Source organism: Pomacea canaliculata, linkage group LG5 (assembly GCF_003073045.1).
Source record: "Pomacea canaliculata isolate SZHN2017 linkage group LG5, ASM307304v1, whole genome shotgun sequence".
Classification (NCBI taxonomy): domain Eukaryota; kingdom Metazoa; phylum Mollusca; class Gastropoda; order Architaenioglossa; family Ampullariidae; genus Pomacea; species Pomacea canaliculata.
Window position 1 is genome coordinate 17,923,909 of NC_037594.1, and position 16,895 is coordinate 17,940,803.

At 43.2% G+C, this 16,895-nt stretch overlaps 1 protein-coding gene across 1 annotated transcript in view; it reads right to left on the bottom strand.

Moving 5' to 3' along the window:
- LOC112564501 (sex peptide receptor-like) overlaps positions 1 to 16,895 on the bottom strand; it is a 178,189-nt gene that overhangs the window by 33,212 nt on the left and 128,082 nt on the right. Inside the window, 1 exon segment of the mRNA XM_025239357.1 lies at positions 16,129 to 16,201. The gene's annotated coding sequence lies outside the window, so the exon portion shown is untranslated.

Here is a 16,895-nt window from a genome sequence, read left to right on the forward strand (position 1 = left end):
CCAATTAAACTGTTCCAGGAGGTAATGAGGTGCCGATGCACGGAGCAACTCGCAAATCTCGCCGACAGATGTTATCTACTTGCCAGTGAGGTCTCCACCTTGCGGGGAGGACTCACCTCAGCCTCATCCAGCCATCGAGCATCAATCCTAGCTTGCAAAAAATATCGTTGGCGGACTGCTGTTAAAATTAAGTGGTGTGAGCGGACATTGTTGTGAATCAGCCAGCATCGTAAGAGAAATGAAGCACGATTCTCCCACAGCAAACTTAATTTGGATGGCCCTCTGTAGGGACTGGTGCAAGGATTGTAACTGCCGCCCACCTCGTACAGCCGCCGTCCCGACCACTGAAGGCAAAATCAATGGAAATGCTATGCTAGTGTTTTACTCGGAAAAAAACAAATAAATAAAAAGTAAAGCTACATATTTATAACTGTTAAAAATTTATAGGCAATCAGTTTTATTATTGTTATGTTGGGCGTTGAAGAAAAACCACCCGCGAAGGTCAATGAGCGTTGGACTGTTTGACAATGGTTCTATTATTCTATATGGTTAGATAGATGCTCAGTTGTATTAGTTATGTACATTAATGTGTGATACGTGTCATGTAAATGTCAATATTTGGACTGATATAATCTGTTGATATGTAAAAATTAAAGTTTAAAAATAACTTCCGTTCCAGTGTCGAGTTGTAGATGCAGTAATTGTTTTTATCAGTGAATGTACATTGCTTGCTAATGGTAATAAAAATGGTAAAAAAAATTAGAATCCTGTTGTTAAACATTAAAGCTTACAGACTGAGGTAACATTCTCTACATGTTTATATGTGTAATTGTCTTTTTGCCATATTGTAGGTTTTATGAATCACCTGTTTAAAATTGTGTACACAAAATAACAAAGAGGGATCTTATGTATAATGCTTATTAACAGGGCAATCCGGCTTCACCCGGGTTTATTGCTGCTACTACCTCAGGAGTGATTTTATTGCCAACTTTCAATCTATCGTTTCATTCGAATCAAAGGTATTCATGTGCGGCATCAGTGTAGTGAAGGAGAAAACACTGTACTCTGGATGTCCCTTCCATAACTTGACAGATCATGATCACAGCTTCACTCGCTCGCAAGTTCTTTGTCTTTCCGCTCTACCCAACTTTTCTTCTCTTCTTAAATTTCTAAAATGAAAAACTTGTTTTTGTTTTGTACTTTTTTCCTTTTGATGCTTTGTTGTTGTTGTTGTTGTTGTTGTTGTTGTTGTTGTTTTGGAGTCACTTGTAACATCACAGAACGGAGAAAATAAAATATGAAGCTAAACTTGTTTCAGACCCATGTACACCAGCAAAACCCACCATGATCAATTAGAATGTTCTTACCAAATTTTATGACGAATGGACAAACTGTGTGAATTTGTATTGGCTTCAAGTGTCTACCCCACCACACACACATCTCCACACCCTGTTTTGGGACATAGAGCTTGAGTAGAGAGGTTATTAGAGGTGACAGGAGTTAAAGGCTTAAAATCATGTTTATTATAAAAGATAGGAAGATGGAGCTCTGGTATAATATCTAAATAATATTTTAAAAAACTGGAAAACAGAGAGTGGGCGAGAACACAAGGGTTAAGCAGGTGCTAGCATGGCACTCATTACTCATTTGCCTACACCGTTCCCTTTACAAGACTCACATTTCGCAATAATTGCGACACTAATATTCCCAATTTATGCTTTTAACTTTATCCTTCCTTAAAGACAAAAAGTAAGAGCCTCATTTTAGCTACCAGCCCTTACCCTGTTATTTTTAGCAAAACAAATGATGGAGGAAACAGGAGCAAAGGGAGCAAATATAACGTTTCCCTTTTTGAAGACGAATTTTATCAAATCTTTGCAATTATTAGCTTGCACGCTGGGTTTCCATAGCAACACGAAGTCCTGTCACGAAATGCTCTAAATAAGAAAAAGGGAATCAAAAAAAGGAATACTATGAGATTTTTGCTGTTGTGATGCGGGCTATGGAGGTCAAGGATTGAAGAATGGAGGAAGAAAACTAATCTGAGACTGCAATGGGTTAGTGAATGTACTGACTTGAGGAGAAGGGAAAGCTGGGCTTGGACTCCCAGCACGTGCAAGCACACAGGTTACAGGAGGGACGTGCTGTGGTTTGCACAAGCTGCTGCTGCTGTGGGTGGGGAGGGGTTGGGGCGGGTGGGGAGGGAACAGGGTTTGATTCTCGCGACACGTAACACGACTCGCAAGGCCGGTACCCGGCAACATAGGATACTCAACGGTCCTTGCCTGCTGACGACAGGCGGAAGGCATCCCTCACCTGAAACGGGTGTGAGGGAGGGAGCAGGACTACGGTAGGGTGGCGCTCAAGGGCAGGGAGAAATCAATGAGTGCGGAGCAGACGACCACGGTTTGCCGTTTTCTAAGGCTTTGGGTGGCCTTACTTTATGTCCAGGGATCCGATGAAGCCGGTAACCTCGGCATCAGAAATTACATCTTGTCTAGCCCCTGTTCAGCTAGAAAAGAAATTTCATGTGAAGTGGCTGAAACAGGTGTCGCGGTCACAACTATAGTAGCAAAGCAGCAGCAGCTGTAGGTGTAGTAGTATAGCAGCAGCTGTAGCTGTAGTAGTATGGCAGCAGCAGCTGTAGCTGTAGTAGTATAGCAGGAGCAGCTGCAGCTGTAGCAGTGGTGTAGGTCAAGGCACGTGCAGGACGTCAGCAGCAGCTGCAACACGTCACCTAACAGCTGCACACAAGAAGCTTCGCCTCATGGGGCCGCGTTCCATCCCCGATGCTCGGCAAAGCCGCCTAAAATTAGATTATGTTGTCTGCTAAAGCTAATTTTGGGAGCACACGAAACTCGAATTCCTAAACAACCACTGCAGTTGTGGAGCAAACTTTTAATAAGATTCCAATTACAAACACAAAGAGCGTGAAGGGAAAATTCCGCGAGAGCAGGAGCTCTTGCCGTCAGGAACATCTTGCCGAGTTATCTGATGACTCGTCCTATTACTTGTGGACGCGACTTAATGACCCAGTCACCTGCCACACTTGATTGTGCGTCAAGTTGTGGTCACCTTCTGGCACAGGGGTCACTACAACACTCTCACATCCACAGTTCTGACCATCACCCATGCAATTTCTTCGAAAAACTTAACTTGTCATGACCTGCAGGTCTTTGGTATTGACTGCTGCTGTCATGGATAAAATATATAACAGATAAACTATATACATACACTTACACATATTAACAAAATTATAAACAAATATAAAACTATAAAAAATTCACGAAAGGAAAGAACCAGAAAGAAAAAAAAACCAAAACTTTACTACGTCCAATAAAGGTCATTAGGTCACTTCCACGTTTCTTTTATAGTGAACTCGGCGAGGGCAGCCGAATCGTATTACTTTCACTTACACTAAGCACCTACGTCCCTGGACCAATTCCATCTTCCACTTCCGGACCTGCGCTACATCCTTCCATTTACAGGGAACCACTCTCCCGATCTAACCTACCGTCGATACGTCACGTTAACGACCCCGCCCGCCCTGGAAATCTGGAAGTTTCCAGACCCATTAACCAAGCAACCATTATTCTCCTGATCCTTCCTCACAAATCTCTGTCTCGCACGGGAGATGTCCAGTAAATTGAAAGTATTTCGACATCAATGACTTTCTCAAAGCCACAAACATGTCTTCTGTAATTAGGGGTGATGTAGTTGGCCCCTGCGCTGTAACATCCTTGCGGACAGCAGCGACCAGAGCATTGATCACCTAAATGCCTTGTATTTGCGCAAAGCCAGGCTCTGCAGTCAAAATGTAAACGAAAGTGGATGCAGCTCTCAAATTTTCTTGTGTTTTTGTAACTACCATTCCCTCCTCTACCTCTTCCAAAACTGGCTTTTCTCCAATCGTTGGCTCTCAGGCTTCGTCCTCCACTCACCAGACCGTAAGAAGCCATGGCAACTGGTCCCGTGATCCGGAAAATCAAGGTTAGATTGAAGCTACCCACGCGTTGTTAGTAAGTCACCATCAAGGAAATTAGATTGTTCTCAATCTATATTCACCGGAAGAGAGAGAGAGAGACCGCTTGACCACTGCACCCTATGGAACCTCCCATCTCCATTACCAAAATGGTGTTTTCTATAAAGTTTTCGAAGCGACACACGTGAATGATGTTTATAAACATTACTTATAAAACTTAGGAAAGGTGTTGCCCTGATTTTTCAGTGTTGTCTAAGTCATTTATTAAGTTTTTTTCCCCAAAAAAGTGTTTGCTAAACACATCCCACATCAGTTTTGAATTAACGGGAAGCCTGCATGTGTCTGAGACTTAGTGAAAGAACATTTTTGATAAAGACATTTCTGTTCCTCTTACAACCATTGCATGCAGAGAGAAAGGCTGAAAGCTACTCAGCGAGTTCAAAGTTGTCCGTTCTTGCGCAGGTTGTTTACCCATTCGTCTTTATTAGCCCGAAAACAAACTGCATTATAAGCTTTCAGCTCCACGCGCCGGTAAATAAGCGGCTGATGAAGTATGTAAATAGTGTCAGAGTTAACATCAAGTACATTTTTACTTCTTGCTGCGATTGAGCAGCCGCTAACAGAAAAACCCGTTCTTTGATGTTCTTTTTATTTGTCGATTCGCGACCATTAAAAAAAAATGTCTTAACATCTGAGGCAATTCCTGCACTAAGCCATCTTGTAAAGTCCAAAAACATTCAGCAGACTGTAGAAGGCTCCGGTGGCAGTCCTGTGGATATTGTCTTCCTGGGAAAATTCATGGTGAGCATGGCATGATTGGAGTCGGTAATTCACTTGTGTGTTGTCATTGCCGCATCCTCTGGTGGACCGATGGCAGGAATACAGAGGCAGGAGGAGGTGATGGCGTTCTTGTGAGCTTTTTACAGAAATGGCCGGCTGCTAGTTCAAGCTTTAAATCTCAGCTGCTGAAGCTTTATCGCGAAGAACACAGGGGGAAAGAAGTCGAGAGGGCAATAACCGTAATGTCCACGCTGCTGTCAACTGTTTTTCAACCCCTTCGTCTAACAACTCCTCTCACCCAACTCCACACCCACATTCCATGTAACAATTAACCCAATTCACACTAAAACCAATCCAGCAAAGGTTCCTGGTTTACTGTTACCTGTGTCTCACCCTCTGACCGTCTATTTTCTTCCCACCACCACAACCCCACTCAGGTCAGCTCACCAGCCGGTGTCACGTGATCTGTTCTTGGCAGGACCCAAACTCGTCCCAATGTTCCACCTTTATTGTCCTGTCGACAAATTTCGCTCGTCTTAGTACAGTAGATATTCTCCATTTTCCTCCACGTTTTGTTAGCGGGTCTTGTAGATGGCGGTTCCTGATATAAACCCCATTTTACTTTATTTGTAACTGTGAAATATTAGGACACATTCACCGTTGTACTCTGTCTGACCTGGGGTCCTACGATCACCACGGAATGGCAAACCTCAGGTGTTCCTATGTAGACAAGTCTGACTGGAATGGCACCATAGACTTTAAGGTTAACTAAATGACCCTAGACACAGACGGTACCGAGGCGCCCGACTGAATGTTATTTGCTTTTGATCTCATAAGGTCTTGTGGATCTTGTCTTGTGAACTTGCCCTCAACAAGCAGTGTTTTCAAGCTTCTCGCATACCGATCTATCGAGTTTACTTCCAACGGAGTGGTTACACAATAATTTATTTACTAAGATTACCTTTGATATAAGTCTTTGATGAAAGTTTCGTTTTGTCGAGGATATACAATTTGAAAGATGGACATTGAGAAATTAGGGAAAACACTGTTTCATGGATGCTTTGTCCAGGAAACCTGGATGGAGCAAAATGTAACTCTTTCCTGACTATCCGTCTGTCAATCATTGCATTCTCATTATAAATGGAGTCCATTTCACTTATTCACAAGAAAATGTAAGCTTTTGAAAGAAATATAGACAAAATTTGACGATCAAGTTAATCAATGTAGTCGTAGATGCCGCGACAAGTTATGGTGACAACGAGTGACAGATGTAGTGACAATCTGTGATGTAACAGTCACAGATGTAAGAAAAAGTCATACCGTCTTCTGTATCGCAACTGTAAGAATTGAGAACAACAATTCTGAAGATCACGGGTTCAGATCTCGCCTTTGCAAAGAAAACCTCTCCCGACCTGTTTACAGAGTTACTTTAGCTCGTGTTATCTGTTGACTTCGGGTACATCGTCATCAAAGAACTTAAGGCCACGTGGAAGGTATGTGCCTTTCCCAACAATTTAGGACACAATTTTAATTTCTAAGTGGATTTTGGGCACAGTTACATATTTCGAATTTTCAACACAGTTAGTGTAAAGATCACATAAGCGGGTTTTATAAAGAACGCTCGTACAAGGTTGCATAAAACACTTTAAAATTTGCTTCTACAAAACAGGTTTTGAGATATGTTCTGCACGTGACCCCGAACACCAAATTCTTTGCCCCCAACCTAAACAACCTGACCTGTAGCTCTCACAATCTGCAAAGTGCTCGTTTATTATAAAGTGTGATAAACTTGAGAGGCACGAGAGAGTGAGAGAAATGGGCAAGTGGGAGGAATAGGATGCAAGAGAAGATACAGATAGGACAGGGAGGCAGAGAGAAAGAGAGAAGGAGGGAGAACAGATTCGATCTGGCCGCATTGTGTTGTGAGTGAGCCAATGTTTAATCGTGTGGGGCGAATCAGACGAGCAGGTTTATGGCGACACAAGCGGCGTTTTTCAAAAGACCACCCTCCAAAAACAGCGGTAACACCCCGACTCCACAGTCCGTTGCCTCTTTTATTGGAGAAATTGCGGAGCTGACCCGGGGTCCTCTCAGCGGACAGGAGGGAACGTGAAAACGCTTTTTCATCCACCCGCTAAACTTGTTTTAACCTGAAAAGGCTCCTGTGTGTTTTTATCGGACTTCTTTCTCCCTCCCTCGTTCGGCTTTCTACCGTTTCCCCTTCGCAACAGCAGCTACCAGCCTGTAGCACGTGACAAATGTCTGTCATCAGATTTGACCAGTCACTTTAGTATCGACCTTCATGGCGGGTTGACTGAGAAAACTTGTGTCAAAAACTTTACACAGAAGGTGGTAGTAATTTTAGGTTCCCACTGTTCTCTTTTCATCTGTTTATATCTTTCTCGTTTTTTTTTTCTCTTTTTGCAAATATTTTTCTTGAATAAAAATGAAGATAGTTTTTACAGTCACTACTTATTGCAGCTTTATGATGCTAAGATATAATTTCCAATAATTTTAATGAAGATTTGATGAAAATATAAATCTGTGATCAGTTTCGTCAATATTTAAACGGGTATGTTGATCACACATGCTATAAGCTGATAGAACTTTTTTCCCGAAGTACGTGGAATGTCTGAGTGTTTATCAAACAGATATTTCATCTTCAAAGTTCCTTGACAGGAAGGTGTTCCAATCAGCTTTTTACAATCTTCACATGAACGCATCGTGCGTGAAATTTCTTAATCGGTTTCTTTTGTCTCGTTTGACAACTTGCACAGTTCAAATGCAGACACGCACGCACGTGCATACAATCCAGCAGTCACGCACGCCCATCAAAATCACAAAACAAACTCCATCATGCGGACCGCACGAACATCACGACCAGCATCTCCAGCCCCTCCATTAGTTAAACTTGCACATTCGTCTTCTTGGCAAAACACCCGTCACGTCCTCTCAGCACCCGGCCACCCACCACCCCGATAGGCCAGTCTTTTCGGCAATTCCAAGTGGAATATAACGGGGAAGGAAGGAAACTCTGCAGGAAACAGTCTTCACGCAAATGTCTGCCAAACTAAAGTGCGTGCAAACAGAGCTGCCAGCGCCCCCAACAATGGATCCTCCTCAACAGGTCGGACAAGACAAGACAGCATCTAGGGGTGAACGCACTGGACAGCGAAACATCCAGAAGGAAGAAAGATCAAAACTAAAGAAGAAGAAAGAAAAAGAGGAGATGCTGCAAAAGTCCACGGAGGAGATGCTGCACAAGCGAGAATCAATGCCTGCTTGCCGCGCCCTCTGTGACACGAGGTGGCGCTCCGCACTGCACATCCTCCCTCTTCCTCCTCCTCCCTGTGATTGGTATCAAACGAGACGACCAGCCTCTCTGATGATTCTCTCCCTTTGTCAACAAGGCGGTTCAGATGGCGCCGTGCGGCCAGTTGTGTGCCCCTTGTTTGCAGAACTAGAGCCAGATCTTTCAGTCCCTGCGTCCGTCCACCCGCCCACCCGGACACACATACAGACACACCCACACACAGCCTGGTAATTGCTTAGACACCAGGCACAAACACAACTTGTTCATCAGAAATATGGAACAAAAAAAACAAAAAACCGACTGATTAAAAAAACAAACACTTGTTATCTGTAGACACAATAAAGGAAGTGTTAATGTTATCGTTCTCATTACGATTCTCATCATTTATCTTCCTTTTTGTCTTTGTTTTATCGTGCTGCAATCACGACTGTGTTCATTGTGATGATTCGAGTTTTATATTTTGTCATACCTTGTTCCCCCTTTACTCTTACTTTCCAATAAATCTCTATCGCTCTATCTACCCCTCACCTGCTGTCAGCTCGACTGTTTAACTACATAAATCACATGTCATGCATGGTTGATTTTTGTACCCCTTCAAGCACTGCTGCATTAAAGAAGGTTAATTAGCTGTAGCATACTTCCGCAAAAAAGAAAATGATCGATCGCCTAACAAAGTAAGATCTATACTGCATTACCATACTAGGTGATCTGATCATGGGACAAAACCAAACCGGAAGATGGCGTGAATGGCACAGACTCGCCACGCTTGGCTGAACACTTAATAAAGCGCCACCAACTCGTGGCCACGATAATCATCGCTGGTAACTGCCAGGCTCTGTCAAGGGACTTGATCAGAGCTTCCCATCATCCACACTTTATAGCAAAAGGCAAGGGGGGTCCCCCTGTCCCCCTGTCCCCCCGCCCCTATTTGGCGAGCAACGGAATCTCATAAACACGTCTCGCCTCAGGCTGTCGCGTTCAGTCGCAGCTGTTGCTGCTGCTCCTGCTGGAGATGGTGCTAACGCTGTTGCTGACGCTTGACCGCTGTGCAGCTCAGCGTAGCGCCCCGACGGGTCGGAGGAAGGATAGATTGGGGAGGAGGACAAGCTGACGTACACCTCGTTCTCTAGCGCGTGCGATAAATCACTGAGGTGTCGCGACACCTTATGTCTCGTGCAAACCGATGCCGCGACACGTGCACTTTGGAGAGACTACTCTGTTTGAATCAATTACCTCCCCTTCCCCTTACCTGTAGGTGGCCACTGAATTTCTCGCCATAAATCAACGTGGCGAACACAGATGTGAGAGACGTAGGTAGAACGACTCGACTTTGCCAGGAGGAAGATGTGAGGGTGGGTGAGGGTGGGTAGAGGTAGGTTGTGGTGGAAAATGATAAAATAAAAGAAAAAAATCCCGTAAAAAATAGTAATTATATATGAGAAGACTAGAAAACATGTGGGGAAACGAACCAGTTTTTGCTTTTAGTCGACGGTGAGTCCGATTACACGAACATCGAACGGTAGTCTGATGACTAAGCCCTACAATCGGTCCTTACGAACATATGATACCCAACCCTAAATCCCACACTAACCTTTTGTCTTTCACCTTTGCTCTACCAATCGTTGAAACATGGGTTTAGGCTTCCTTTCCGTCGGATGTAGCTAGGCAACTGGTCCTGGCAATGGTGATGGTGAAGGGAGGACAATGGTGTCGCATGTCGTCCACATGCCTGACGGATCACTCGTGGTGCACTGAATAATCACAGGCGAGAGAAACACCCATCGGCAATTCTCCAGTAAATTGAGGCTGTATGACACTGTCGACCGCATTATGGAGAGGCAAGCAGCTTGCCCCGATCCCAAACATTTAGACAGCATTCTGTCCGCTCTCGTCTTCATCCGATGACCAGAATCAGTTTATTGGTGTCTGGACATGTTTGGACTGCTCCGCGCCCTCCAACGGAAGGAACCATCATGATTCACATTTCCTTTTAAAATGTTTTGAAAACTATAAATGCATATTAATGCTAAACGCTTATTAGATTGTAATTAAAGATTAATTCTGAAGATAAAATATTATAGTTTAATATTATGCAGGTGGTCGGTAGTGGATTATACATGAGAATAACAAGGGTGCTCGCCATTTATTTCTAGAGTTTAATTGATGGAATAAGAAATGCATGGTGAAGATGAATTAATTTCATCAACTGCAACCCTGGAGCTACTTTAAATAAACCAAACATGTTCACTCCGACCAATATTAATGTTGTATGCTGTTTACTCTTACAACTATTACAGAAGTTTCATGCGGTGATTGTTTTCTGTTACAAAGTGTAACAGGATTGATTGTATAACAGGTGGAGCTACTCATGTAGACGAGGGCAGTGTTCAGTGTAACAATCTGGACCACGGGGGTAATACGATTCTATCCTCAGATCGTATTTGCGTGCGACATGTTTAGAATGACCTGGCGGAGGTCAACAATTTTTCTTTCATGACATGCAGCAAGATGAAATAGACTGAGCAAGCACCCACCTCATTATAAAAGAGTTACAAACTGTAATGACAAGAAATTGTCTATGTTTGTATTGTAAAAGAATAATTCATGCAAATAAACTAAAAAAAATGTGACTATTAATATGAATAGAGAAGAATGGAGGTCGAGATGGCGTTAAAAAGAGATAAAATAAACACTGTCACTCCTGATGTGAAATGCAGAGAAATGTTCCCATTTTCAGGGCTGAGTACCTGTTGCCTAATGGCTGACACACATTTACTGGCTGCAGGTGTATTTAGCAGCAATTACCATGGTTCATCCCGACTCTGTGTCTGTGCCTGTCTTCAGGTTAGATTCTCTGATGGGCTGACACTATCGAGGGCAAGAAGATGCCAGGGTTGGAGTTTCTCAGCAGACAGACAGGGGAAGTCGTGTTTCCAGTTCTGCAAGGACTGTTGGATACGAAGAACATCGTCTCCTTGCTCCAGCCCCTGCCGTGTACTTTATTACCTTTAGACGACCAGCATCAGACCTGAGCACCGCAGTCTGTTGTAACCGCAGTGTCTGAACCTGGAAGCTGGGAGATATTTCCTAAGGGTTGGGTCAGTGTAAATCACAGGCCACGTGACCCACCGTATACCAGTTAAGGTGCCAGAGGCAGCAGCAGCGATAAATAAAGGGTGTTAAAATGGGTGTCGAACAGGAGACTTTACTTCGGGTGGATAGTATCAAAGTAATTTAGAGGCAGCTGCGGGAGTAGTGTCTGGGCAAATGAAGAAGCCATCAAGTAGGCAGATGGAACATTTTATCACTAGTCTAAGGATGTCCATATCGAGCAGACATCTCTGTGCGTGCGTGTGTGTTGTTGTGTCCGCTCTTGTGTCACGGCCAGCCAGACAGAAATCACGTGTACCAGGATACAAACCCACAAACATCGATTTACTCCTGTGCAATCGGACTCCAAGCAGCTCAAGAAATATGAGAGAGAGAGAGAGAGAGCGAAATGTGATAAAAGATGAAAAAGAGAGAGCCTTTCCATACAGGCCAGCCACCAACGACAACAAAAACAATACAATACAAAATATTACATATCTTCTCCAAGGCGAAAATATTTTAAATTCTCTAGAATAAATTACCAGCGTTTCGAACATCGTTTTTATTAGGTTTTGTTGACTTCTCGTGTTTTACATGCATAGGCTTGTACATGTACATTACTCTTTACCTGTTTTTTTTTTTTTTTAATTTTACGACAGCAAAAGCAAATTCAGCTACATGTTGACAGCTTCAGGGTCCGACTGAAGGATGCAGAGACACACGAGTTAAAGATTTACCTAGAGGCAAGCTTTTACGGGTACATTTCCGCGAAACTAGCTCGGGTGGACATTTTGTACTTCTTGTTGCTGTTGTTGTTGATTTTGAGAGAAAGTGCTTCCACCTCGCGGTGATTTCGCCCTTTGGTAGGTGTGGGTGTCGCGAGATGTTGCTGTCTTGTGATGCCGCAGGTGTTTATTCTGTTTGTCCTCTCTTTATCTGTTTGCGGTTAGGTTTCCGAGTCTGTGTTGGTGGTGTACCGTGCTGGTGTCCTCGCTTTGCTGCTGCAACTTGCTAACTGTGCCCAGGAGGCCTGTCTGTTGTGCCGTGGTGGTGTGGTTTTTGTTTTGATATTTAATTTTGATTTAAGACTGCATTATGCCACAATTGTTTTGGTGGACATCATTAAGTTGGTGAGGCCAGATATCCACATGTCTCGCTCTTCCTACACCAGCACAACAACTCACTTGTCGCGCCTCCAAAATATTCACGGAAGAAAACCTCAGACACAATGCAAGACTTGCTGGACGGGCTCATGGAAACTTGATTACATAAAATCTTGTACAAGCTTGATTGTCTCTCAATAAAACTAAAACTCTAGCAACCTCGAGAGAAGAAACAACAAACAAACTTTTTTCTCTCTTTCTTCGTCTGCTTTAAAAATTGCCCACTACCTCTCTACTCCCACATACCCTCTACCTTCCACATTCTCGCTCCCGCACAGCTGCTGTCCATCCGGGCATCTGTATAGCTGCTTACAATGTTTGCTTACACGATGCTACAATGTTGCAGCTTTGTCTTCCAACGATGTTGTGATCTCAGGCAATGTGCATCTCTTTCTTTGTCAGTTAGTGTATATTCCTTCAGACAGTTAGATAATCGGTCGGATCATGTATCAATAAACAATAACGCAAATGTAAACGCCCATAATACGACAAGAAGAAAAAAAAAGAGAAAGCACTTTAAGATTTTTCTGTGGAAGCTTTCCGGCATCGAGTTCCATCATTTTCTCATGCGTGCGGCAGGATTATTCTGCAGAAGCTGAATATTCACTTCCAGGTCAAAATTGTGACCTTTGATGACAAACGGTTGCACTAAAGATAAATATTATATAAACTCTTCGATTGTGAAACAAATGCAATAAATGTAAAAGAAAAACAGTGTTTATGAAAGCTACCGATGACATGACTCGGGGGAAAAAAAACTAAAGCCACAAGTCTTCAAGAAAATCACAAAATTTCTACAATGAGATTTTGCTCAGTCTGCAGAATCCAGGGAGCGGAAACCACAAGATCCCAAGCATCCAATTACCGCACACGAAATTTTCTTTAACAAAGCCATTTGTCAACGAATTTCTACGATCGTCTATTCTTTTTCTATAAAAGGAAATGGATGCATGAAAATATCTCGTTACTGAAGGGAGGACATTAATCTTTCATAAGTGGCGTGCCGCTTCTGCTGCTGGCATTTCACACAGGCCGATGCCGAGGAAATAGTGATGTCACCCTACATTAGATGCTGTTTATATAACATCATTTGCCAACACCCGAATCAAGGATTTATCAGAATAAACCTGATGTAGCCTTAAACATTCTCTGCAGTAAATGTCATTGTGATCATTTAGACCATCTCCCACTTTCCTATTTGAAGTTATCAATCCATTCCAGCTTCTGTCAATGGAATTAATATATTTTGAGGATGTTAATTTGGGTCTTTAACATGATTCCCAACCAAGCAAACATTGAAATAATTCCTTTTGAAGGTTACTACATTAAAATACATATTTGGATCGTAGCATTATTCAGATTCAAGATAAAAGTAACCTTACAAACATTCCTGCTGTGGAGTGAATAGTACTTCAGGCATGGCTGGCGGGGAGAGAAGAGGACCAGCATCGTCTTCAGATGGCGGCCCCTTCGTTAACTCAGCACCAGACAAACACACCCTGCAGTGCCACGAGGAGGATGCTCTTACATCCGGTCCAAAAGTTGGAGACCTGACCTCCAGCGAGAGAGAAGCAGTGTTTCCAATCACACTTCCAGGCAAATTAATTTGATTCCTGCAAACTTTGGGTAAAAAGGATTGTGAGAGCAGGACCTATTTTTAACCGCCCTGAGAATAACTGGTGGAGGAAGACAATGGAAAAGGCTGTGATGTCCAAGTATTCTTTTATTATGTTTATTTAGGAACGACAGTTGTAGTTTTGTGAGAATTGTGTGGCAAACCTGATTGTGGGGCATTCGGATTTGTTTAAGACAAACGCGACTAAGCGTTTTAGAAACTTGTTATCTCTTCAACAGACCTTCATTGGGGTATTTCATTGGGTGATTTCACCGAAACAGATTTTAAAAGTTTTAACTTTAGCCCATAAAACTCTTCACAAAGCTGCTTTCGATACTTGTCCTTGAGCAGAAACAGCGGAATTATTGCTCATCCATGCGACCTGATGTGAGTTCATGTCATGCCTTGTGGACGACGATGGGATCTGGAACATTCGCAAATTCTGCCCCCTTCTGTAAGATGTTTCCTCTTGCACTGTACATCAATGAAAGTTTTTCATCTCTTCTAGGATCAGCCACTTCTTGTTTTAAGATCTGCCAATGCTTATTATCCATGTCATCTTTTCACATCACTAGCTGTCATAGGGAAAGCGGATTGTGGAGTGATCACAGCCCTTGTCTTCATACACAAGGTGCACTCTGAACTTTAAATACCCGACCTGCCAGCCAACACCCGAGTCAACCCAGCTGCCTCTGTGGAGGATTTGAAAAGGTAAGGCAATGAGGGATACCAAGAAGCAACCACTTTTACCATTTAAGTGCCCAAAGCCTTAATATTCGCGTATTATTATGATTATAACAATGTTAGAGAGAAAACTCGCCTGTCAACAACAAATACACTCGTCATCCCTGCCTCCACCGCCGCCTCATTAAACCTCACTTCTGTGAACTGTTCTCGTGCGTTTTGCCCGCTGATATACTCGATGTATTTTCAGAATATGTTAAAATTAAGTTTGAGAACATTTCTGCATATTTCTGTCGTCTGATCAGTGTTTGTTGTGCGGACTGTCGGTATTGCCGCTCAGAGCCCCCCAAACTATACAACAGGGAGTTGTGTGACTGACTTTACAAGTTCATTGGCACAGAACACTTAAGTACTTTCTGTTTGAACAATATCTTTTGTGACAGACCACAACAACCCTTTTTAGGATTTGTAGAGAACATTTACTACTCTAAATTTGACGACAGTGCATAAATGTTATCACATAAATGTTTCTAGCTTTTAAAACCGACACAAGCCTCTTTTACGCTTGCAGACATTGTACAGTTTATTAAATTCTTCTGAAGACTTACCTGGGTAACTAATGTCTCCCACCCCTCTCCCCCACACACCGTTAAGATCAGAGCTTTCAAGGCTTCTGCTAGCGAAAAAATCACAGTTAAAAGTTCGGAGGACCCCTTCAATTTTCGTCAATGGGGTCAAATTTGGGCGAAGATTAAAAATCTGAAGAAGGGTCTTTAGCCTTAGCAGAAGCCCTGACTTTATGTTCGATCTCACGAATGTTGTTATATTGTAAACACCATGAAATAAGTTCATAGGTAAATAAGACTTTGCTTCGAGGGTACTTACGAACTTCAATAGCCTTACTGTTGTTTTTAATATTGGAATGTGTCGAAGCAAACCTCCGAAGTGTCTTAAAGTCCCATTTGATTGCCAGATGTTTGGGCAATGTATCGGCAAACAAGTTTGGACTTAGAATGTCGACCAAAGTTACAAAGTCGCGAACGTTGGCTCCAAAGCCATCGATGTCCTGTTACCTTCTCACACAACTTTGTTGATCTTGGTCAAATGTTTAGCGAGATTTTTCTGATTAACAACAACCTTCAAACACAACTGTGTACGTAATTTGTTGTAAGAACAATGCATGTGTTCATGGAGTTCTCTCCCTTCCACTCAAAGAGAGACGTTTGTCCCGTGTGTGCTCTTGCCTCACACAGCATCTTTACATTTTGAGCGCAGTGTCGGGTGCCTTAGCCATGAAGGAAAAGCACAGATGTAAGACAACACTAGGTAGCAGTATTTAAACAGCCGAAAATAAAACAGAAAACCCAATGAAAATGGTGACTTTATACGTGCGGGCCATGACTTCACAGTCGGCAGACCAGCCAATCAACTTGGTAAATAACCCAAGACTTAACAAGCCAGCGAAAGAACTATTTTAAATCAACGAATGAGTTGTACTCACCGACAGTTCAAGCCTTTGGCCGAGAAGAATCGTCGGAAGAAATCACATGTCTTAGAGCCAGTTTGCGCCAGTCCTGCGGAAAAAAAAGAGCAAAAGAACCATTAACAGAAGTCCCCATGGACATTAAAGCGGACATGTCTGCTCTTTCAAGCAACTCACTAAATTCTGAATATTCCTCTCCGCCTGCTTCATTCAAAGCGATTCATTCTACGCCATAGAAATTAGAATTTGCATCTGATCAGCAGCTGAGCTAAAAAGCAGTCTGTCTTCCACACGCCAAGTGGAAAAAACGCGAGGATTAGACGAGAGTGAATAGTAGCGAAGTACGCGGGGACGCTAATGACGTACTATTGAAACGCCTGGAGACTGTGGCCCGAATATCCATGCCCCCCCAAAACCGTTGCAACAGTCGTCGTCACCTGACAGAGCAGAAGAGGCAGCGTGGAGCTGGCGACACAGCACCTTGCACCACACGGAGGCTCTCCCACGGACTGCACGCCACACGCGCGCTGCCTCTCCCCATGTTATGTGCACGTCCGTTCATGCGTGCGTGCGCGAGCGCGCGCTCTGAGTCCCTCCTCCTCCACCACCACTTCCACATTCACGTGCTTGTCCAACCCCCCGTTCGATTCGTGTACAAGGTAAGAAAGGCAAGACAACTCGCAAGTGAAATCTCTTTTAGCGGGTTGGCTTAGCGCCCTCTTGTCTCTGTGTGTGTGTGTTTACTGCACGCGCCTTTTTTTTTTTTTTTTTTTTTTTGTTGTTCT